Below are 24,798 nucleotides of genomic sequence, written 5' to 3' on the forward strand. Positions count from 1 at the left end.
TCAAAACATCTTCTCATTTTCTGTCTTTTTTTTTTTTTTTTTTTTTTTGAGGAACTTGTGCATTTCAAGAGCAGAAAAGCTTAACGAAGATAAAGGATGAAGGGAGGACATACAAACAACCTTCAAATAAATACATAATTAAATAAAAATAAAAAAGCCTGATGGAGAAAAAAAAAAAAAAAAGAGAGAGAGAGAGACAGAGAGGAAATAATATCTCTTCAAACAGTGAGTGGATAGGATGAAGTATTGAGAATAAAATTGCCTCAAGATTTATTTAGGTCAAAATATATTTTTAAAAAGTGCTTTGTGACTGTAGGAGAGTGGATGACTGCTAAGGAAGGTGTTTTATGAACAGTTGAAACCCAGCAGGCCTGAGGAAGAGCTGGGTATTTCTGATGCTGCCATGGGGCAGAAGCAAGGATGAAGTGACCTTTTCAAGACTCCTTACCACCCTGTTTTCTCCACCAGGAGGTACAGATAGCCACCCATTCTCCCAGGATGTTTCTCTATCTCAGCCCTGAAGGACTGACTTGCAACAAAGACCACAATGAAGCTGGGAGGCACCGATGACGAGAGCTAGGCAAGCCTGCAGCACAACCAACAAACAGGGCTCAATAATGTGAAGGGTTTCAGTTGTTGCTGTTTCTAGTTGCATTTACTTTTATAAGCACTAAATTAAGGAAAAACTGACCACAGTGAGATATTTGGCTGGCGATATATTTTAAGAATTCCCCTTGCAAAACAACCTCACTGTTCTTGTAATATGTTCGAAATTACCAAGTAAATAAGGTTTACTTTTCCTTCCCAAAGCAATTTGCCAAGGGAAGGTTGTATTCAGGAGAAATATGACACAACGTGCCAGTGTATGTGTGTGTGTATATATATATATATATATATATATATATATATATATATAAAGTACATAAAAAGCTCAAGGATATTAATAACCTCCATAATTTATCAAGAGTTCAGTGCATTTAAAGTACACCTTTTTGCAGCAGACTGCTTCTTTAGGGTAAAGAGCAATGAAAATGTCATAGTTAGCCTGACAAGATGTCATTGGCAGAAGGCAGTTGGGTACCAGGGGTGGCAGGCAGCACCCAGGCAAGCTGCATACTGACTGTAGCTGTTGTTTTTGTTACTCCCGTAATAACTTTGTCACTAGCCCTCATTCATCTCTAATAGAGTGGTGTGGGAAGGCACTTCAGAACACGGGTATGTTCCCATTTCATATTCCTCTCATAACACCCCAGGAGGTCAGCCAGGCTTTCAGAAATCATTCTGTGTTCCTGCACCACAAACAATTTGCTAACAGGTAAAAGTCTATGTTTGATGGAATTATAAAATACCTCTTTTTTAATACGGGAGATGGCAAAATACCATATACCAATTGCCATTTCTGGAATACTGGTCCTTTATAGAAGTTTGAGGCATGTTGAACTGCCATTGTTTGCTAAATGTGTTTTTCCCTATCCCTCACATGTTACTAAGCCTCCAGCTGCTCTTTTTCACTGGCACATCACATGGCTGACATGCAAACACAGGGCAGGTCACAAGGAAAAAATAAATTGGCTTTCTGTCAGGCTCCTGTAGGATCATTGTGAGCAACTGTCTACAGTTACTGCGAAGCCTTTAAAAAATAAGGAAATTAATAAATAAGCAGCCATACAACTACATCGCAGTTCTGACTGTGAAAGTGCTTTCTGTTTTATTTTTTGTTTTTATCTGTAAAAGAACAATGAAGCATGGGAAAATGTAGAACAGTTGGCCAAAGCATTTCATAAATGTCAGCTAGTTTTGCTGTTATTTTGGATTGTTCTTCAGTGACATGACCAGAGGTTGCTGGTTAGACCCTCATTCACTTAGGAACTGTGAGGTGCTTTGTACCATAAGAAACATTACTAAAAATGTTATTGCAAAGTATACCCAAGACCTTACTAGGTACAGCAAGGCAATCAAGATGGTCTCATATGCTTAGAAGGATCTGATTCAGACAGACCTGTAGCAGAGTACTCATTCCTAATATTTCTCATCCCCTCCTCCCAAATGTTGCTATTAAGTTTTGCAGGTTTCCTGTTTCTCTGCATGTACAACCCAAATATATTTCTCCTTCTCAGGGTACACTAAACAGCAGCCTGTCCTTACTAATTGACATAGTGCTTAATGTTTCTACTAAAAAGGTCAGAAACAACATAGCTAGACTTATCATCATCACATTGCAAAATCAACAAAACGATGAGAGGTCATAACTTATAACTTAAAATAATAATAAAAATAATAAAATACAATCCCTTACCTGACTAAAATCTAAGTGAAATCAAATTGATAAAGGCAATACACATTCACCACAAACCTTTGAAGGATGTACTTTAGATGTCCAAGTCTGTAAATTTTGTAACATTCCCAGGTCATTTACAATGTGAGATTAATAGCAACATTAGAGAGTCTGGCTCCTTTCCAGACTGCCAGCTTGGACTGACTACAGTTTGGTAACAAAGTACCCACAAAATGCATATGAAAATCAGAATTCATGACACTTGCTTGTGGCCCAAGGTGTACTGTATTTTGTCCACCAGGACGTGATCCATCCAGACTGTCAATCCATGCTAAGGGGACTTGAAATTCCTCTCTGGGAAGACAGGTCAGGTTTTTGCCTTTTAAGAGACAGAGAAATGCTCTTTCCTGATTGTTTAGACATGTTTTCTACTTACTTGTGTAAACTTAAGAGCAGTTTAAGTTGAAAAACTATGAATAATGTATATGTAGACATATTGAGCTATTAATTTCTTTTCCAAGTTGGTTAAGACATAAATTCTATAATGTAGTCTTTCTCTTTAAAGGTCAGGTTATTTTTTTTTTTATTTTTTATTTTTTTATGAGTTGCACACTTTTAATATGGATTTTAATCATAAATAGCAGCAAAACCTGCAAGCTACTGCAACCATCAATTTCAATGGGACTATAGTGATTTACAAAAACATAGCCGAACACATACATTTTAAAATTTTACAGAAACTATATTGGTTGGCTTGTAGTATTTGCCCAGACATTAGCTACAATGGCTATGATTTTAAGTTATACTAAATGGTATGATGTCTATGCTGACACAATTAACAAACAGTGAAATCAATCTAAATAAGTAGATAGATAGATAGATACATATATACATACATACATAGATGAAGTCTGGCCACTGAAATAATCTGGCGGCTCTGTTGTTTGTTTTTGTTTGTTTGTTTGTTTTTAATAAAAATATATGTATCTATATAATAATAATAAAAATCTTTCTGTAGATCAAGAAAATATACTGAAATTTATTGTCACTTTTAAGATAGGATCCTGCAGCACTTAGAAGAAGGAAAATATGACATTATTTATGTAAAGAAGTCACTAGGGCTAGTCACACAATGGCAGCAGAAATGAATATTAATCACAAGATGAATTAAAAGCAATATTACCTATTATTAAATTATAGAGAGCTATTATCACAGTATGTGAGTGTCATTACTGGCTTCAGTCTGGAAATTAAGAAAGTTTAGATATCACCTTATAACAGATGGGGAAACTTAAGTAGTTGAATGTAAGGTGCCAAAAGAGATCAGCACTTCGAAACTTGGTCAAAAGCACTGCAGTAGGTGCTATGCTCAGAAAATCTGGGCTCAGCATGGATATAAAACAATTCAGCTTCTAGCCAGACTCCTGAAAGCACAGTCCCACGTGGCTCCATGGGAGCTCAGTACCACCTCTGGGGATTTTGCTCACATTTTTTGGACATCTTATGGGGATCTATATCTCTAAAAAGCCGGGGTTTCTCAAGGGACCATAGGAGACTGTTCAGCCTCACAGCCAAGTTGGTGCCTCCACAGTTGCAAGCATGGCTAAATGCTTGCACCCAGCCTGTCTATGGACATGAAAGACCCTGCTTTGCAGAGCAAGCAGGGTCAGAACAATAATCAAGAATACCATTCTTCTTTATTAATATGTAAACTTCAACTTGAACAGCCTTTTTTTCTACGACACCCCAGGAGGCCCAATGGATTTTTGCATATTAATATAAAAAGAACTGACTAGCAGGATAGGCTGTGCCAATTCTCTTTTCTTTTATGGTCAGTTGTGGCCATCCGCTGATAAGTTCTGTTCTTTTCAGTGCCATTTAAATTATTCTTTTTATCTTTATTCCACTTGCTCAGGTTCCTCCTCACTCCATCTCTCATGTTCTTGCATCTCTTGTTTTCTTAATGCTCATGAGCATATGTGCTGCCAAATTCTGTGTATGAATTAGAAGAAAGGATTATTTTTAATGTAATGCTTTTGTGTGATACTTTGGTGCACAATATTAACATGAAACCCCCTCCTTCCAGTCTGTTATACTCAGAGCATACTGTGTTCAAAGTGGGATTGTTTAGCTGTAGTTTTTGAGAAACAACATTTGAACATAAAGGAATAACAGGATGTTTTAGTTTTCTGAAAGCTTTCCATATTGTAAAAGATTTCCCAGAGATCTGCTCTGACAAAAATCTCCAGTTTTTCTTTAAATGAGTTGGATGAGCTATCATTTATAAATAGGTCTTGTGCCATGTAATTTGCAACATTATTTCACTGTCTGTTTATCCATCCATCCATCCATCCATCCATCCATCCATCCATCCATCCATCTATCCATCCATCCACTCATATGTGTATAAAGCAGTCACAGAATCTGACTGTTGATAGATCATAAATCAGTGTCTGCTCTCAACAACTTGCGAATTCAAATGTGATTAAATTTGATACCATGCCCATTTTTCATTTATCAGATTTCAAAATACAGTTTTTGAGTTCTGTTGTGTTTTCACATTTAGTTTCTTTACTACTGCTGTCTAAAATCCTTGAAGAAATAAAAATTAAAAATAAATAGATAAATAAATTAGAAGAATAAGAAAAACAAGACAAAAAATGAAAAAAGCAGAAAAAGAGAGGGAAATTAAGAAATAAAAAGGACAATTGATATACTATTAAGTTTCTTTGACTGTCAGATGACCATATAACAGCTGTTTTTAAAGCAGTTCAGATTCTTTGAGTGCCATTTATAAAGTATCCATAGAAAAAAAGACAGACACAACAATTAATGTACACTCTTGTACCTGTAGTAGGGAATTGCTTATGACAGAGGTTAGGGAAGTGAAACAGTGGATGTAGATATTCACTCTCAATTTTCATTCACCTCAGAGTGCATGGATAATATCATTATAGACTAAGAGTCACACAGGAAAACTCACAGTCAGAAATGCAAAAGAAAATCTGTAAATGTTTATCTGTTTTCCTTTTGTGCTTTATCAGATGTAATCTTCAAATGCATGCTAATTTTGAGGTCTGATGTACCTTGACCTTATTTTAAATACAGATTTCATCAGAGATAACAGCTGTGAAAAGCTGACTACTTTGACTGTTCAGTGCTCTCTACTTCCCTTAATTCATTTATGATTTATCATCTAACTTTCAAGACATAATGAAGAGTAGATAGCCCTGGCTCCATTTTATTTTCTTTTTACTCTCAGTTCCATTGTGCATTTGTCATGTAGAGATTTTTGGCTTAAATTCTATTACTTTCTGTATAAGAAAAAGAAAGCAAGTGAAAGCAAGAGGAAAATGGCATGGTTGTGAACACCTGCAGAGCCAAAGGAGTGGAAATTCACTGGTAAGATGCCCTGCTGAGAATCTGAATTGTAGGAACAGCAAGAGCTTTTGCCATGCCATTTATTTTGTTCCTCCGTTTTAGATTCTCTCTAGCTGGTACTTCAGAGGCTTACAGAATTGTAATTCCTAAATATTTCACACACATTAACGTATTCCATGTTTCCATAACCCTAGTGAAATAAGAAGACAACTCCCTCTTATTCATATGGGAAACTGAATGCATGGTAGAATGTGGAAATGTTATAGCATGGGTGGTAATTAAAGTCTGATTTCCTAAAGTCCCAGTTCTCTTCTCATTGGCTGACACATAGAAAGACAAGGTCTTCTGAAATATTAATATTAACTGAACCTGCTGAATAAAACTCCCCTATTCCACTAGAATTTCCATGTTCAAAGCCTTCTTCCTTAGGCCAGAAGGAGAACAGATGGTCTAATAGCCTCAAAATGCTTCTTACAGCTTTCCTTTTCTATTAAAGTGGTGACTTTAAGTACATCTATAGCTTCAGATAGTACGTCTGCAAACAATGGTGGCAGAAAAAGATTTCCACTGCTCCCAGTTCAATTCCAGTGCAAGCTGGTTAGGCATGTCATAGGATAGCTTGTTTTGTCTTCCTTTGAAGAATTAAAGATTGGTCAAAGCAGTCAAACAAGCTGCACCTTGTAGCACAAAATGCTTTAAAAGCCTAAGGGAATTTCTTGCTTAGAAACTTGCAGGCAAACATTTCTTCATGTTTGGGAACAGGAAGGTATTTCCTTTTCCATTCAAACTGGCAATGACTCTTGGGAATCTGTGCAGTGTTGGACACTATCTGTCTGGTATGGTATGGCATATCTCATCTGGTCAGCATTTTGCCATCTCTCGCTTGTTGGAAGCATTGTTGCTCATACTATTCCTGAGACTCAGAGCTTTAAAGACTGAGTTGATTTAATGTAACTAGATTAATTGAGATCATGATAGAAGATGTGTTAAATGCAGTAACTTTGATTTATGGGAAGACAGATTGGATGACCTACTCAGGCTTTTGTTATTAGATGACACATGTGTTAGCCACCTGCTCTTGAGGCCAAATTCACCAGAGATCTGCATTTGGGAGGCATAGACACATGATCACAGAATCACAGAATCACAGAATCACAGAATTTCTAGGTTGATGAGGCACAAGATTTGAATAAGTGTAAAAGAACGTCTCGAATTTAACACCCCCGTCAATGATGCAGCCATGTCAATGATGCAGTCTCTTGTAAGGATGTGCCTAGTGGGCTTGAACCTGTATGTTGCAACTACAGAACTGCAATAATCTGACAAGACACACATATACAAGCTAGTTTCTGTAAGAAAATTCTGCAGAGCTCACAGTGCAATAATAAAGGGCATAACCTACCAAAGCATAGAGTCAGCAATGGGAACTCACACAGCCATGGAACGTGTCCTGCTTTAGTTTGACTGTGGGGGCAGCTCCTCTGGACTCTGTCTCATACATTCACACAGACTACAATACATTTAAGATAAACTTCAACTTTGAGCTTTTTCACACAAATGTATACAAAATGTTTGAGAGATGTTGTGCTACTTCACTGACCTCCTGTAGGTATAATGGCACAAGTTTGGAAATCTTCATCTCCTCAAAAACTAAATATCTAAAAAAACTATCATGTAGAACATCCTCCAATTGCTTGTTTCTCCCCAGTGCCTTGAAAGTCTAGAATTATTAGGTCAGATAGAGGCCTCTGCCATGTGTATATTTACATTTGATCAGATCCAAGATTTTAGCTCTGTCTTCCAGTATGCTTGGGACTTGATATTTGTACCAGATGCATTCACGTTAAATAGAGAAAACAAAAACAGAAACTATCATTCAATATCATTATATAGCAGAAAAAATGCGTGCAAAATAAAAGTTTATAAATTCCAAAAACTCACTTGTATCAGAAGAGAGTATCAACAGTACACCAAAGTCAAAATATATTTGGACTGACCATTTATGTCCCTAATCTAGCCTTTAGGACTATTTATCTCAACTGATATGTATGAGACTAGTATACATATGGTCTAGCAGTCCAGCACCAATAAGACTGAAAGAGAATTAACTTTAAGACATAGAAAACATATTGTTTAAACGAAGTATCTGTAAGGAGAACAGAGTACATGTAACTCTAGATACTCAATGCAATAATTAATCTTTATTCAGAGAAGTGTGTAGATATAGGTACTTAAAAAAACATATATTGAAACAAAAGTGGGATTTCAACACATCTAAATGGTTTTCTGAATAAGTGTGGGATTAAATGTATTTTGTTGAACTGGTGTTAATACACCTGTCAATTTTCAGGCATCCAACAAAAGTTGCCTAGGAAATAGTATTGTTTAAATAAATAAAAACCCAAGAGCAATAATGGAAGAAATGCTTTCTCAGCTCCTTTCCTAACATGCTTATATCTGAAGCGTTTTCCTGATATTTTCCGTAGCTGTATTTTGTTTTGTTTTGTTTTCTGGTTGAGTTCAGATATGCAAAACTTCAAGCTGAAAGGTGATCACTTGGAAAAGTTATAAATTACTCAAAAGAACACATAGAAGTAAAATGAAATCTTAACCTGTCCTTCTTTGCAGCTTAAACTCAGTATTTATTTGGAAGCATTCATTTTGTTAGGCCATTTGTCCAATAGTTAACTGCATCTGGCAAGGAGCTTTTAATGTTGTACATCCAAAGAGATGTAGGGGGTTAATAGCATGAATCCTGCATTACTATCCAAAGTAAGCTATGATTATCCAAACAGCAATTTCAATTCCTAGCCAGCCTCCAAGCACAAAAGAATTATAACCAAAGATATGCAACAAGGAGACATTTGCCTACATTTAAACATTATGTTTAGAGTGCAAGCATCTTTTAGCAGTATATGGTATTTCTCCCAGGAACACAGCACCTGCTGACAGGGATTTAGCTTTGCTCTGTTGTCTCAAGTGTGACTGTATTTATGTGCTAAGGAAAACACACAAAGCTGCAAATTACTTGCCTGGCCACTCACATAGACATTAAAATGTACATGTACTTGCATTAACAGCCTACAGTTTTCTGCTTGCTGCACAGTGGCTCAAACAAGCTTGCACCCATATGTCACAATTATTGGTTTACTTTTAAGCTCCAGATGATCTGTTAAATGGAAAAAAAAAAAAAAAAAAAAAAAAAGTGTGAGAGGACAGTTGGTGGGCTAACACTTCTTGTTATCCTGTATTTTTTATTCCTTATAAATCTTTTGCTTTCGTTTGTAGTGTTTAACTAGGAAAAGTACTCCTGATCCCTGTTTTGTTGTGAAGTGTCAAGTAGACATGTTTTATTCTGACTTGTAAATTGCTTTTTAATAGCTTGTTTCCCCATAAAATAAATATAGCTTGGAGTATTCCTTTCACTTTAATTATTGGAGTAAGAATTACAATTACAATTTCATTTCTGTTTCTCTTACTCTGTTTTATATAATCTGTCAAAAATGTGTGGCTATATCTTGTTTTGAAATTTCAAGTTCCTTGACATTTTCAAAGGGATTCATGGAGGGAACACAAAGCAAACTGATGTATTTGAAAGCAAGTAATTGTTTTCTATGAAAAATCCATCAATCTATTTGATCTGTTTCTGAGCAGGACATGAAGAACCAAGAGTGATGATTATAGCATAGTAATCATATACCTCTCTGTCTCACCTTTCCTACTTTAACCCAGCAAGTCCAACCTCTGCTTTCAGATAAAGATCTTCACTGCTTCATGATTGCACTCAAGGTGACTGGGAGGAGCAGCAAAAAATGGTCTTGTTAAAAACTGTTCTCCATGTCTTGAGAAGTATAAACAGGCAATGAAATTGTGGCAAAGACACAGATGAACCATTCAACTAACATAGGAGCTGCATAGGTTTCTCTTTGCAGCCAAATGCTGTCTCCTTCCTTGGCTTTGACACAAGTGCTAGGCCCAAATACTAGATTGTATTGTGAAAGCTCTGTTCATCTGGGCCTTTAAAGCATCTCACAAATAGTAGCAGAAGGGCTACTGCAGATGTTTTATAATCCCCACTGATGTACTCTTTCACAAATATGAGCTATTATCTACTATTGTAAAGAGGACACTGGTTTAAATCAATCTTTGGATTGACTGGATACAGACATTCTTATGGGCTTATCTTCACGAAAGGAAGCTGGCTGGATCAGCCTAACCTGGGAGCCCATTTTGCCTTGTGTGTTTCTGGAGAAGGTTTTCATCAGTCTGCATGTTAACTCCTGAAAGCTTAATATAAAAATATATCGATTATTGAAATTACTATGAAATAAGTAATATTTCATACATTGTACAGAAAGACTTTAACAGAGTATGAAGACCCAAGTTTTAGCCTTGCTTGTAACACAGGCTTCATGTTTGCCTTAAGTCAAGAAAGTTTTCTTATCAATCTGTATCACAAAATGTATTGAATATGATGCAGAAATCCCCAACTTGATGCTAATCCAACTTCATAACTTCCCATGGTGAAGAAAAGAGCCATTCAGATAAATCAAATTGAATCTAGACTCAGGATAGCCTTTTGCTGTCAACTCTGCCAAGAGGCAGATTATCTTGGGCACCGCATCAAACTATGCTGCTACAAGGCTCAAGCTGGCTCACACAGTATCAGCCACTGAAATTCAAACATTTCTGTTTATGGAGCCAATATGGTTTAATCTTATAATATCTGTCTTTTTTAATAACTTTTGCTTAATGTAGCTTTTTCCAAGTGCCAGGAGACTGCATTTTGCTCACAATACAAAATAAGTTGGCAACTAAGCCTCAGGAGGTAATTTATAGTTGGGCTAACAAACTCTTTCTGCCATCAGCAGTTGTAGTAATTGCAGGTACTTTCATCAGCAGTAGTGTTAAATGTGAATACCATCATCAGCAATGATGGGTAGCAGCAGCAGCAGCAGCTAGGAATACCACCAACAGCACCCGGTGCTGCTGGCTCTCTGCCACAGTGGTTTCACATAGCTAGAATCATGCTAATGGTGCATAGCAGTTTGGGAACCTTTGACTTGCAGTGCCATTGTCAGAACTTAACTCCAGCTTCACAACTTCTATAAAACTGCTTTTTCACTTACACCACTTAAAAGGTCAAAATCCAATAAAGAAGAGACCTAACCATATACTTTCTGAAGAGAATTTCATTCTGTTAATCATTAACAGCTAAACTGAGGAGGAACGGTGTTCTTCCTAAGCTTAGCAATGCTATATATTTCATACAATGTGCACTTTCTTTCTATGAAGGATTTCTTAAATCACCACACTTTAATATTTATATTTTCAAAATAATAGTAATAATAATAATAAAAATTCATTGCACTGTGATATAGAAAATCAACATTCCTAGCCTGAAATATGGTAAAGCTACAAAATCTAAGGCAGAAACATGCATCTGTCATAGATCTGTAACTGTCATGTTTGAGGTGGGGAAGGAGTTGATACGATTAGTGGGGACATAGTCTTTGCCTGACTCTGTGGATCATGAATGTAGCAAAATTCTTCTGGTTTGAGTCTTAAAAGCAACATGCAAAAACATTAGCACTGAATAACCAGATCCACAGTTCTGACAGTGATGCTGCTGCAAGTTCATGCACAATGGTGTGCAATGGATATCATGCTTTTTTTTTTCTTTTCTTTTCTTTTTCTTTTTTTTTCTTTTTTACTGGAGAATTGATGCACTGCAAATTTGTTAGCAGATTTGAACTGAAGCTCGGACTTCAAGGCCAGACCTATGACCTCCATCAATGGTTTAACCCTTACATAAAGTAGAGCAAAGAGATGAATTCAGACTTCTGTTTCATATATATATATATATATTACAATAAGAAACATCTGCCTGATTGGCTAAAATGGAAAGGGAAATGGGAATGGGATGTGAGGAGCACATAAAGAGCTGTCAAACATGTAAAGAAATTAGAATTCAGTTAAAATAATACTGATGTAAATAAGGAAGTTATGAATAACTTCCAGTTCCTGTTCTTGTTTCCTTCTCCATAGGAAAAATTGTGGAGAGACAGCAGGAACAAGATGCATGCCAAGGCTGTGACAGAGCAGGAGTCTAGGTTCAACCATCTAGGTTAAGAAGAATACTTTTTTTTTCCTATTATCACCTAACAAAATGCAGAATTTGGCTGAAGGAAATGGGGTGTGCAGTCTAGAGAAAAGGAAGCTGAAGGAAGACATCATCAGTCTTTACAACTACCTGAAAGGAGTGTGTCAGTCTCTTTTCTCAGGTGACAAGTGATAGGATGTGAGACAACAGTTTCAAGTTGCACCAGAGGAGGTTTAGATTAAATATCAGGAAGAATTTCTGCATGGAAAGGGTGGTTAAGCATTGGAACAGGCTGCCCAGGGAAGTGGTGGAATTGCCATCCCTGGAGGTATTTAAGAGATCTGTGGATGTAGTGCTTAGGCATATGGTTTAGTGGTGAACTTGTAGTGTTAGACAGTTGGACTTGATGACCTTAAAGGTCTTTTCCAACCAAAATGATTCTATGATATGACGATTTGTTGCTTTCCATCTTTTTTTTTTTTTTTTTCCTTCTCTCTCTCTCTTCCACCCCCTTTCTACAGGTATAATCACCTTTCCCCAGCATAATCACAGTGCTCTGGAGCACTGAACCCCAGTCTTCCAATTTGACTTAAGTTATCCAATTTGTCCTCCATTACTACCCAAATCATCCATGGAAGATGTCTGTACAATCTGTTCTTGTAGAAAGTATATCATTTCCATCTGTAACCTGTACCAGCATTTTATTATCACTTTACAGAGAAAATTTTTACTAAAATGCAACCCAAATTTGCAGTGCTGCACTTTTTTCCATTTTTTTTCTTGCCCTGCCATTAGCTGACATATTAGCTGACCAATCTTTTATATATTAGGAAATTGTAATCATGTCCTGCCATAATCTTTTCCTTTATGAATTAAATGAGCCTGGTTCATTCTACCTTTCTTTATAGGTCACATTTTCAAAGTGTCTTATAATGCTTGCTTTCCACTAAGCTGTTTCCAGTTTCTTTGCCTCATTTTTCGAATGTGATGCTTTAGCACGCTGGTGTACTCTAGTAAATGCATGATCAGTGCTGAGTAACGAGAAATAGTTGCACTGCATTAAATAGTCTTGCATTATATAGTTCTGTTAATTTACTCCGAGTGACATTTGGCTTTGTCGGTTTTCAAAGGATACCATATTGTCAACTCAGAATGTTCGGCTTCTGACCCATCCTGATTTTTTCCACATGCAAAGTCCTCTGCTTTCAGCTTTCTCTATTGCAACATGTTTCTGCACACCACTGAAAGTCTCTTGCTGAATGAATTCCCAGCCTTTGCACTACTCAGTGCTGCAGTAAATGGCAATCTGGTGTGGATAGAAGTAGTAGCATTTCAACTCTCCTCTTCAACTTTCTATGAGAGATGAAATTTAAACAATGGAGAAAAAAAAAAAAAAAGGCAAAACAAAACAACAACAACAGCAACAAACAACACTCATTTTTCTCCACTTCTGGCCTAGCTAAATAAAAAATTCCTCACATTTTTTCCCAAATCTTGTAGAAGAAAAAATAATTTGATTGACTGAAATAATTTATGGATCCAATCCAAAATCTTATGGATCTGTCTGGCATTGGGCTTGATCAGAATGAAGTTTCCATTATTACACGACATCATTATTATGAAAAATAGTTCTTTAAAGTGGTGTTTCTATTAAGAGCCGTTTCCTGCAGTAGTTGATCATAAAACAGAGATGTTCAAGCTCAACTTAATGTCAGGAGTTGACAGATTGTAAGGTGAAGTCCGAGCCAGATATCCCAAATTATTTAGATTTTTACCCTTTCTAGTCCAAATCTAGGATGCAAAAAAATGTTATACTGAAGAGGAACGTGTATTCACTCATTTCTGGATTTCTCACAACCCATTGAAAAAACAACATCTGACAACACATTTTCCTGTGGACTTGGTATATTTGATGAAAGAAAATGTTTCAGTAGTTCCCCCATTACAATTACACTTGAGCCCTGTTTGCAAGGCAGGTGTGTAAGCTTCGCAGTTGACTTTTCAGGTTTTTGACTGTGCAGAGGAAATACTGTCCCTGGGCTGGCCATCCAGGGTTGCTGGTCCCCACTGCTCTACTGTGAAAGCCTCTGTAACTAAAAGAAGCCAGGACTTTCCCATGCCCAGAACAGCTGGCTCTCAAGGTGGTGGGATGGGCCTGAAGGAGAGTGATGGCCTTGATTCTGACACCCCAGGGGTGAGTCACTAATCTAGACACCATGAACACAGCAGACCTTTCAAATCAGGACAGTCTTCTCAGTGTTACTCAGAGGTAGACAGCACTGCAACTCTTGAAAAATACAATATTTTAATGCAGAAATATCAATTGTACAGAACATACTTCATTCTGGAAACACCAACAATCAGTCTTTGCTTCAGGAATACTCTGGAGACAACTTCAGACAGAACTTATGGTTTTTTTTTTCTTCAAAACCAGAAATATTACAGCAAATCATATTTCCTGTACAGCCCTGTTAGATAAGTGAGAGAAATTCAGAAAAGAGAAACAAACAAAAACAACACCAACGTGCCCACCTCTGCATGTTGGTCACTAGAGAATCATTTCTTCAGGGAATTAGAGATGCTGCAGGTAAAGAAGTAAGAAACTTTATCTCCAGCAAAACATCTCCTTCATACACCTCCCAGTACCTCAGCTTTAGCCATCCCAAGCTTCTCTTGCTCTGAAAACCATGCAAGCTTTTGTATTCTCTCAATTCCTTTGAGTTTGTTGCTAATGCTGAAGCTGCTTCTAAAGAGAAGCAGCAAAGCAGCATTCCTGCAGCAAAGACAGACTGAGTGATGGGAGTTCATTTTATCATTAAAAGTGTTAAGCATTTCTTACTGCTTGGCTGAGAAATGAAGAGGGAACATTTATTGAAGGGGAATTATACAGATGGGAGTCTGAGTACAGGTAATGAGACTTTCTCTTGCTGTTATTATGTTGCCAAAAATAGAGAAATGTAGGACAAATATTAGAAAGAAACTTACAATGGAAGAAAAGGAGAAAAGAAATATCCCTTGGGATGCTGAAAATAAGCACTAGATATTGCAAAAAATCAATCCTGCAGCAGCAAAACTTTTGACTAGAGGACATACCACTGCGTGTAGTGTAAGCAGCTCTCAGCATCTGTGCTGTGTTTATTATAACAATGTCTTTATTACTGGGCTGATGCCTCTTGGGGCTACTTTTTATGACTAAGATTCTATGACATTGAAGTGTCACCAAGAAGTCAACTTTGCTATAATGTTTTTAATACTCTTTTTCACAGATCCAGCTATTTTCATGCAGCAGATTCCTGGTGCTGGAGCTGAGGCTGATATGTTACCTCTCAAAATGTCCAGGTGAGTTTAGGGTGCTCTTTGGAGCAGACAAACACTGGGTTATTTTATCCAACTCTGACTTTCATGTGTTCCATAATTACTCATTTGCTAAAGATTCAGTTTTCCATTTGGAAACCTGGCCTAATAAACTAATTTCTGCAGATGCCAGACTTCTGGCCAGCCATCTGATTCTTGTATCCCACCATACGGTTACCCATATGTAACCATGTTAATGGCAATAAAAATAAAGATGAAAACAAACAAAAAAAAAAAGTAAAACAGTTGAGCTGTTTGACACTAAGGTAATTCAGATTCCTCTTCAAAGGCAAGTGAAATAGAGAGATGTACTCTTCCCATGGAAATCACAGAAGAAACATAAATAACTGTTCAGCTGAAAAATTAAACCTATCATCTCCATGACTCTTATGGAAAAAAAAAAAAAAAAAAAAAAAACACACACAAAAAAGGAGCAAATGGAACAAACTCTCCCAGTGTGTCACTCCTGAAATCTCCCAGCATTTGGTGCAAAATTCTTAAATGCAGCTGAAAATATCAAAGTAACTGATATTTTCAAATCAAACAAAGTTCCAGAGGCTCTCAAAACTCTTAGCCTCACCACTGTGCAAAAGGCACATTGGGGCATTTCTCCTCACCCTTCCTTCTATTCCTCCTCAGAAGGCCTACTGGGAGGGCTGCAGGAACATAAGAAAGTTCGGGACTGTCCATCTGCAACCATTGTTTCTTAATGGAAGAAGCTGCTTGGAGAGGATAGATGAGGAAGGAATGTGCCCAACATGCTGAGAAGAGGTGTCTCTCACATTAGGTGTCTCAGTCCCAGTGACAATGGCAAAGCAAATGCTCTGCCAACTCAGTGTGTGTAGCCATGAGAGGGAATGAGCATGATAACCCCCCAGAAAACTAGCAGACAATGTCCAGCAATAAGGTACAAGATGGAAGCAAATGCACTTTTTTTTTCTTCAGGAATCCCTCATATCTTACTTTTTCCCTAGAGTAAAGCTGTTTCAATGAAATCCTACATCATGTGACCCATTGGATCACACATCTTTCAGCTGCAGTTCCGCGGCTAATGAAACACTGCTTACGGTGTTAGATTTTGCCATCCTACTCAGTGACTATTGGCAAAGTACAAATGAGTCTTTTTTTTTTTTTTTTTACTCTCTGTGGTTTCCATATTTCATACAAATCTGTTAAATAGTAACAAATAGCATCCTTCCAGAAGAGTGTTCTTCAATAATCTGACTCCTGAAAAGGTTCATTGGATTTTTTAGTTTTTTCTACCTATGGCAAGTCAGTCTGGAAAAAAAGATAAAAAATACATACATACATATATATATATATATATATACACACTGATCACTCTGTAAGTAGATCAGCACTGATGTTGTACATTTAAACTGCCTATGGTAAATAAATTACACAAATGGCAACAAATAAATAATACTACCACTAATAAATAACAATAAGAAGGAATCATTTCTGTATGCACTACATGGTTGCATTTTCATATTGGCTAGACAGTTTATGAGTTACACGTCAACTGTTTATGATTAGGACTGCTCCTGTATTTAAGTGGTGTACACTATAAAATCCATGAGATTTTAAATGTTATCTGTGTTCTGCCTCATGTAAGGGGTGATAGACACCCTTAATTTGTAGGCATTAGCAAAATGAGATGTAGTTGCAGAAAACGTAATTGGATCATCTTTGTATTTTGTGTCAACATGTCTAAGTGCTGTTAAAGGATGCACAATACATACAATGCAATCTGACAGCAAATAGAGTAGATGTTGTAAGCTTGACAATAGCAGACTTCACTTTTCAATGTCATTTTTTCATTGGCAATATTTGATAAACAAGAAAGCTATAAGGCTGCTTAGAAACTTAAAGGTTTTAAAGCCTTTCTTACCTTATGCCCATAATCACAGTCCCATTTGGAAAACATGGAAGGCTGTCTCTGTTTCCAACCACAGAAACCTTTTTTAATCACAATCTCATCTTCCCTTACTACCTTGAAACTTCAAAACATATGCTATGAAAAGATGTGAGAGCCTAAGTCAGAGCATGTTATATTTTTGAACTCAAGATTAGTCTGTCAATAACACAAGTTAATCACTACCTGAGCTGCTATTTGCATTTTTAAGGAACTCATTAGCGTCATCACCAGACACAGTTGCATAATTTGAAAATTACTTCAGTCTTTCTTCTGGGGACAGCATGAGCTGTCCTCCCTTCCTTCACGTGGCCACCTTGCTTCAAAATAATTGACACAAGGCAAATCAATTCTGAGAGCATCTTGCAAGGATCATGCTTCCAGCTTAGCTGTAAAAGAAAAGACTGGAAAATGATGAGTCTTGTGTCACGATCTGTGCAGGTGTGAAATCCTTCAAGCTCCAGGGACCAGGCTGCTTTATAAAAGGTAAAGTGCTCTTACTAACTGTGGAGTGTAGCAGCCAGATTCCCAGACCACTCTCTCCTTTCCTTCTGCCTTTAGCATCAATAAAAAATGAAGGTGTTTTAATTACATGTCCGTTTCTCTTTACATACTGTGACACTGACTGCAAAGGACTGAAAGAGCTGAATGATGGTGCTTGGTTGCATTAAGTGCAAAAGTCTTTTTTGGAGGGTTCTTCACAGTGCAATATCTCATTCCTTCCTTTAAAACATGGAGTAAACTAAAATTATTCCTCTGTAGAAAATGTGGGCTGGAATGGAGAAAAAAAAAAAGACAGAGCAGTCAGGGATGAGTAAGGTCAAAAGAGAACATAGAGCTCTTCTGAAAATATGAAGCTTGTTTTGTTAATTTAACACCCACTTTGTTTTTGATCAAGGATGGTCTCCTTCAAAGTGTCTAGCACAACTGGAATCCTAAATTTTCCAGCTGACTCACAAATCCAAGTGTGTGATAAGACCTATCCATGACATTTATGCCAGTGGCAGTTCAGTGGAAATACCAGCAGAACCACTCCATGTTAATCAAAGGACATACAGATATTATTTGCCATAATGTACACACAGCCAAACATTCCCCTATTTTAATGCAGTGAGGTTCAGTCTCACAGCAGAGTATATCTGTGCAGGCTGCTGACTGTACAGTAATGATGAAAATATAAAAAATAATCCCCCAAAAGTGCTCAAATTATTGCATTTAATTTATGAGCATGACAATTTATAAAAGCACCTGAAGCAGTTTGTGAACAAACTTTTCTGAGAAGGCACATGCAGATTACACTAATTAAAACACATGTTCCACCACAATTTTACAAGATCTTGAATTACAAACAGAAAAGCAAGCAGGTAGGGAAAAAAACACAAAGCATATTATCTGCATACTTTTCAAGTGCACAGTGCTTACAACTGGCAAATTTAATATTTACATGCCCTTGAGGATTCAAAAAGTTCTAAGCCTGAAGAGCTGAGTCAGTGGTTACAAACTGTTTGGTGGAAGGCAGCTCCCGGAACATCAGCAGCTGCTTTTTATTTCAGATGCCACCAAAAAGCAGGCCTTTTTCATTCTGCTGATAAGTAACTAAACATTTATATATAAAGCACTTACAGCAGGAATTTCAATCACCCACCCTAGTATTTACAGCTACAGTATACAACTCCTCAGTGCAGCCTACTTAAAACTGCCTTTAAGACAATTCATTACATTCTGTGCATTAACCTTCTTCTGCCTGCTAGGATTCTCTCTTAGCTGCTGTGTCTGATGGCTATTGGTTTTGTACCTTTTATCTTAGAATCAAGTTATTTTCCTCTGTCTGCAATATGTACTTATTGCAGGGAATAGCTGTGCTACAAACAAAAAGGTAAAAAACAATCACAAATTATAAACATTATTTCTTTGTTACGTAAAAATAAGAAATGCAGGTCTGAATTAGCATTTATTTTTGTTAAACTGCAGAGAGGCAGAGAAGGATGCTGAACAGGTCCTCAAAATAGATAGCAATCTTGGTTGAAAATGAGATCAATACTTTTCTCTGTGAATACGCTTGCTCAAAATCAGATAAAAGTACAAAAATGCAATTCTCCTTCCTTAGGAAAGTCTGAAACATGGAAATTTTTTTTTTTTTAATTGAATAAAATAAAATATTGACTTTTTTGTGGAATGAGAAAATTACATTTTGTAATAGAAAAAGTAAAGACCTACATTTTTTTCTTCATTTTCAAAAGGTGGTTGAACACATTGGGTTCTTCAGAACCTGCTAAATAGGGATATCTTCTAGGGTAGAAAAAGGCAGAAATGTGCTCTGAAAAATAAGAAACCATTAGACACAGAATAACTCTCCAACAGGCTTTGCCCTCTGAAAACACCAGGACTTAGGTTCTTTACCCTGTGATAGTAGAGAAAAATGGCCACAGGGAAATGGCTTATCTTATCACAAATGTTATGGAACGGCTGAACTTTCTTACCAGGTTTTGAAAAGCTCTGAAAGTAACCAAGTTTGGAGCAAAACAGGCATTAAGCTTCATCCTGTGGGGACACAAAGGATGATCCAGCTCTCCATAGATGAAGTATCATAGCTGATCAGCAAGTTATTTTTAAACTGATTTCTATAATATTTCCACTAATTATTTTATGTTTTATTGTGTTACCTCTCCAAAATTTAGGTTTAGCAGGAAAACTTTTAGGCTTCTCTTGAAATGACCAAGTGAAACCACCAGAGTGCAAAATAACCATCCAAATATAGAGTCATTTCCTAAAAATTCTGAAATTGTTTTAGTCAGCGTGGAAAATGGCTGACAAAAATAAAGCATTTCATAAAATATTTTATGAAATTATGTCATGTACTTTTGACAACAATTACTTTCTTAACTCATAAAATAATTAAAAATTAAGTTCATATAATATATGTATATAAATTAATTAATTCTGTTAATAAGTCATAATAACAGAATAATTTTGGCCATCACATATAGTAAATCCACTAGTAAGCCCTTTCTGAACCTACAAGTTTTTGCAAGCCTTGCAGGAGTGCAAGTATTTTTAGCTAAAAAAAAAAAAAAAAAAAAAAAATGTGAAAGCCATTCTGCTGCACAGATATCTGGACAGAAAGCTACCACAGAAAGAGAGAAAATGCTAGAATAACTCTACAAAATGTTCAGGTCCATTGACTCACACATTAACATGAGAATGTTAATTTCTTACTCCTAAATGCTGATAGAAAAGTCCAAACAGGGCAAACTGTGACTGCATTTAGCAGTGCACAAGGGATCAGTCAGTGAGTTCTGAGGAGGAGGAAGCACTGGGGACAAGGAAAATGTAGTGCCAAGAAACATGCAGTATCCCATCCAGAAGTCATGCTTGGATGTATCCAGATGTTAACACAGTTTGAAACTCAAGACTGCATTTATTTTTGCATTGACTCTTCTCCTGATGGAAGAAATTTTTCTAAAACCTTCTCCAGTGCAGGCATGGCCATGGAAAGGGGAACACAGCTGCCTGGGATAGAGCAGGCTTTCCCATCAACATCTCCACTCACCTGGGAGTTCTGGGACCAAACCTCTTACTATCCCATTTTGGATGAATCCAACATCTGCTCCAACAGACTGATCTGAGGAAAACTCTGGCCAGTTACAACTATGAGCACATATGATCCCAAAATCTTTTCCTTTTCCTTTTCCTTTTCCTTTTCCTTTTCCTTTTCCTTTTCCTTTTCCTTTTCCTTTTCCTTTTCCTTTTCCTTTTCCTTTCCCTTTCCCTTTCCCTTTCCCTTTCCCTTTCCCTTTCCCTTTCCCTTTCCCTTTCCCTTTCCCTTTCCCTTTCCCTTTCTCTTTTTTTCTTTTTCTTTTTCTTTTTCTTTTTCTTTTTCTTTTTCTTTTTCTTTTTCTTTTTCTTTTTCTTTTTCTTTTTCTTTTTCTTCTTTTTCTTTTTCTTTTTCTTTTTCTTCTTTTTCTTTTTCTTTTTCTTTTTCTTTTTCTTTTTCTTTTTCTTTTTCTTTTTCTTTTTCTTTTTCTTTTTCTTTTTCTTTTTCTTTTTCTTTTTCTTTTTCTTTTTCTTTTTCTTCTTTTTCTTTTTCTTTTTCTTTTTCTTTTTCTTTTTCTTTTTCTTTTTCTTTTTCTTTTTCTTTTTCTTTTTCTTTTTCTTTTTCTTTTTCTTTTTCTTTTTTTTTTCTTCTTCTTTTTCTTCTTCTTTTTCTTTTCCCTTTTCTTTTTCTTCTTCTTCTTCTTCTTCTTCTTTTTCGTTTTCGTTTTCTTTTTCATTTTCTTTTCCTTTTCCTCTTTTTCTTTTTCTTATTCTTTTTCTTGCTCTTTTTTTTTTTCTTTCTAGGAAACAGTATAAAATCTTTATTTCACTTGCTCAGTCTCTATTTACACATGCACACACACACATACACACACACACAAATGTTAATTCCAGTGGTAACATTTCTTTCCTGTCCTGACCAACAACAGAGAAAAATAAATAAATAAATAAATAAAAAGGGAAAAAAAATGAAGGGAGGCAAAGGGGAGCCACTTACCATTTCATTATAAAATTTATTAGAAATCTTCTTCTTAAGGTAATTGAATCATTTCTCTTATCCACAGAACTGAGACAAATACATGACAAAGAAATAGAAAAATATGTCTGTTATAGAGTGCATAAAATAAATGAAAGGAGTTGGAGGTACTCTGGAGAAGGACAGAAAAGATAGATTTAGTTATGTTTGCAGTTCAGAGCTATTAAAGTTTCATAATGCTGAGAAATAAGGTAGAATTCATGTTTATGTTGGTTAGAAAATGCTGAACACAGAGGCTTTCAAACTTATTACTTGAGCGCTTCTTGAGCGCTTTCCTACAACCAATTTATGGGCCTTAAAAGTCTGCTGTACTTTTGAGCTTCAGAGCTTTTTTTTTCTTTCTGGATCACCCAGACTGACACAAGCATCCTGAGGCTAAACACAACCCAGGCTATGCTGCTGTGGAGTCTTTATAGACAAATAAAGAGACTGGGTCTCTATGATGGGGGCTGGAATAGATCCCAAATGAAAAAGAAATCATAGGATCTGAATGATCCATGAAACTGCCTAAAAGTATACATTAGATTACGTGAAACGCTAACATCTCTTTTGGCTAGTAACCTGACAGCTTTAAGTCTGATACTTAAGCCTGATGCTTTTATTGTCTGGATAAGAAAAATATTCATTAAAATGGATGTCGGTGGTTTTTTTTTTTTTTTTGGTGGTTCTTTATTGTTTGTTTGTTTGTTTTAGTTCTGGAAATAAACTTCCATTGCAAGTCATTTGGTTGAATGTCAAGGACACAGTAAAAATAAAGGATCACACTAGCTCCTGATTTCATTGTAAGTAAAAGGGATTCAGTGATTTCTGGGATCAAACCTTCCTGGAATTAGGCAGGAGATAATCAAAAGCAAATATATTCAGACTTCCAGATGTTCAAACTAACAATCTGGATTCAAGTGCCCTTCAATCTATTTCTGACTACCCTTGGATATTTACTTTGCAGTAGTTGGAAAATTCAATGGCATGGCATACACGACTTCTACATCCACAGCATCACCTATTCTTCTACATTATTTGAAATGAGGCTTTGCATAATAGGGCCAAATTAGAATTGTGTTCATATACAGAAGAAAGAAAGAATACCTAAATAAAATACAAATTAAAAGGACCAAGGACAGTTGTCCAGGATGGACAGCAAACTACAGACAACTTTCAGTACCTGGATATCTTATTCAAACAATCAAATAGATTTGCTGTGTAAAGAAAATATAATCCTATGTGATGACATTTAGAGAAAAGACTGTGAGTTTCTGTTTCATTCCATAAACAAATGTAAAATTAAAAAGGTCTCTACATTTTAAAGAAATTAAGGCATTTTCTCCACTGGTTTCACATATAACTTACTTAGTATAAACTCAATAGCTTTGATATCATTAAGGCTGGCAGGATATGCTGCAGAAATAACCTATTTCCTATTTCCCCCTGAAAAGGAGTAGATGACAGCTAGAAGGAAGAGCTGTACTTGGCAACAAAGAGATAGGCTTAGTTAGCCATTCTGATTGGAAACCATAGCTCAAAGAATAATTTTAAAGCTTTTACATGTTATCTTGTTTGAAAACCTTACACACACACAAAACAAAAATGGGAGGGGGAAACTATTTTTCAAAGAAATGAAACATAATTAGTGTTAAAAGAGATGTAAAGTATGCATTTGCATTAAAACCAAGAACTTCCTTATCACACCATCTGCTTGCTGTTATTTTTCCAGAGCAATCAAAAATGGCCAGAAAGCTAAAGTCATTAGAATTTTATGCTACTCTCTGAGCATGCAGATAGTTAAAAAATCAATAAAATGTTAATTAAAGCCTAGTTTTTAAAGATGCTGAGCAGGCAAAGTTCAGTAACTTCAGAAGGAGATGCAGTTTCTCAATACCTCTGAAAACACAGAAAAACTTTCATAGATACCTAAATGCATCTTAAAAATGCTAAAGAAGATAGCATTTTTTCAAAATTTGCCCCAATTACCTTATAAATAGTAGGCAATGGAGTGCTTGCTAGAAACAATATGTTTGGATAAAATCTGCATGCAATAAATTCGGATTAATGATATTGAAATACAATGGAACAGAGCAACAAAAAATCAGAGAATGAAAAAAAAAAAAAGTCAACAATAGAAAAGCAAGTGATGCACAGTGGAAAAATAGAATCTGTTGTGTTGCAACAGTCTTACCTAGAATATGTTCTCCACATCTGTATACATGGACTGTCTAGGAAAAAGAAAAAAAAAAAAAGGCCCATTCATTCATCAAAGTATTACCATAGTGTCTGTGTGACATATGCATCTGTCTGAAATCCCAGTGACAGTAAAACTGATAGCTGTGTGGTATATAATGTAAGAATCTGGAACTAGTACAAGATAGAGCTGAATGCCCAGCCGTTAACTCTGTTAGATACTGGTTCCCTCTCAAAGCCTGTTGGGGCTTTCCTAAGATATAACCTTACCAGTAAAGTATGCTATAATGTGATTTGGCCTTTCTCCAGCCTGAAACAAAGAAGCCATAGTTTTCCTTAGGTCTATAGGTTAATCTGACTTCACTTTGCTCCACAAAATTAATTCTGAAAACATAAGAAATGTATTTTCCTGATCAGTTGTGCAAATATGATTAATAAAAGACATATATTTTTTTTTCTCTGTTTAAACATCACAGTACCTTAAATATCTCTCCTAGTAGCCTGGAGACAAACTTCTGGCACCAGCACACAATGTGCATCTGAGTGGTTCTGAACCATTGCAGAGATCAAACTGTACTTACAGAATCCAAGTTCCCATGGAAAGCTGTTTGACATTATCTGTCAGCCTCTTGCTCTTTATGATCAGTGTAGTATGGATATGTCAGGAAGGCAATCAGCATCATAGTCCTGAACTCTGCAGGAAAGGAAGCTCAAGTGAAAGAAAAAGCAGAGAAAAAAAAAAAAAAGACAATAGAGAGAAAGAGAAAGAGAAAGAGAAAGAGAAAGAGAAAGAGAAAGAGAAAGAGAAAGAGAAAGAGAAAGAGAAAGAGAAAGAAAAGAGAAAGAGAAAGAGAAAGAGAAAGAGAAAGAGAAAGAGAAAGAGAAGAGAAAAAAGGAAAGAAAAAAGAAAGGAGGAAAAAAAATAAAAAGAGAGGAGAGGAGAGGAGAGGAGAGGAGAGGAGAGGAGAGGAGAGGAGAGGAGAGGAGAGGAGAGGAGAGGAGAGGAGAGGAGAGGAGAGGAGAGG

The sequence above is a fragment of the Aythya ferina genome (genome assembly GCF_964211825.1).
Source record: "Aythya ferina genome assembly, chromosome: 3".
Classification (NCBI taxonomy): Eukaryota; Metazoa; Chordata; class Aves; order Anseriformes; family Anatidae; genus Aythya; species Aythya ferina.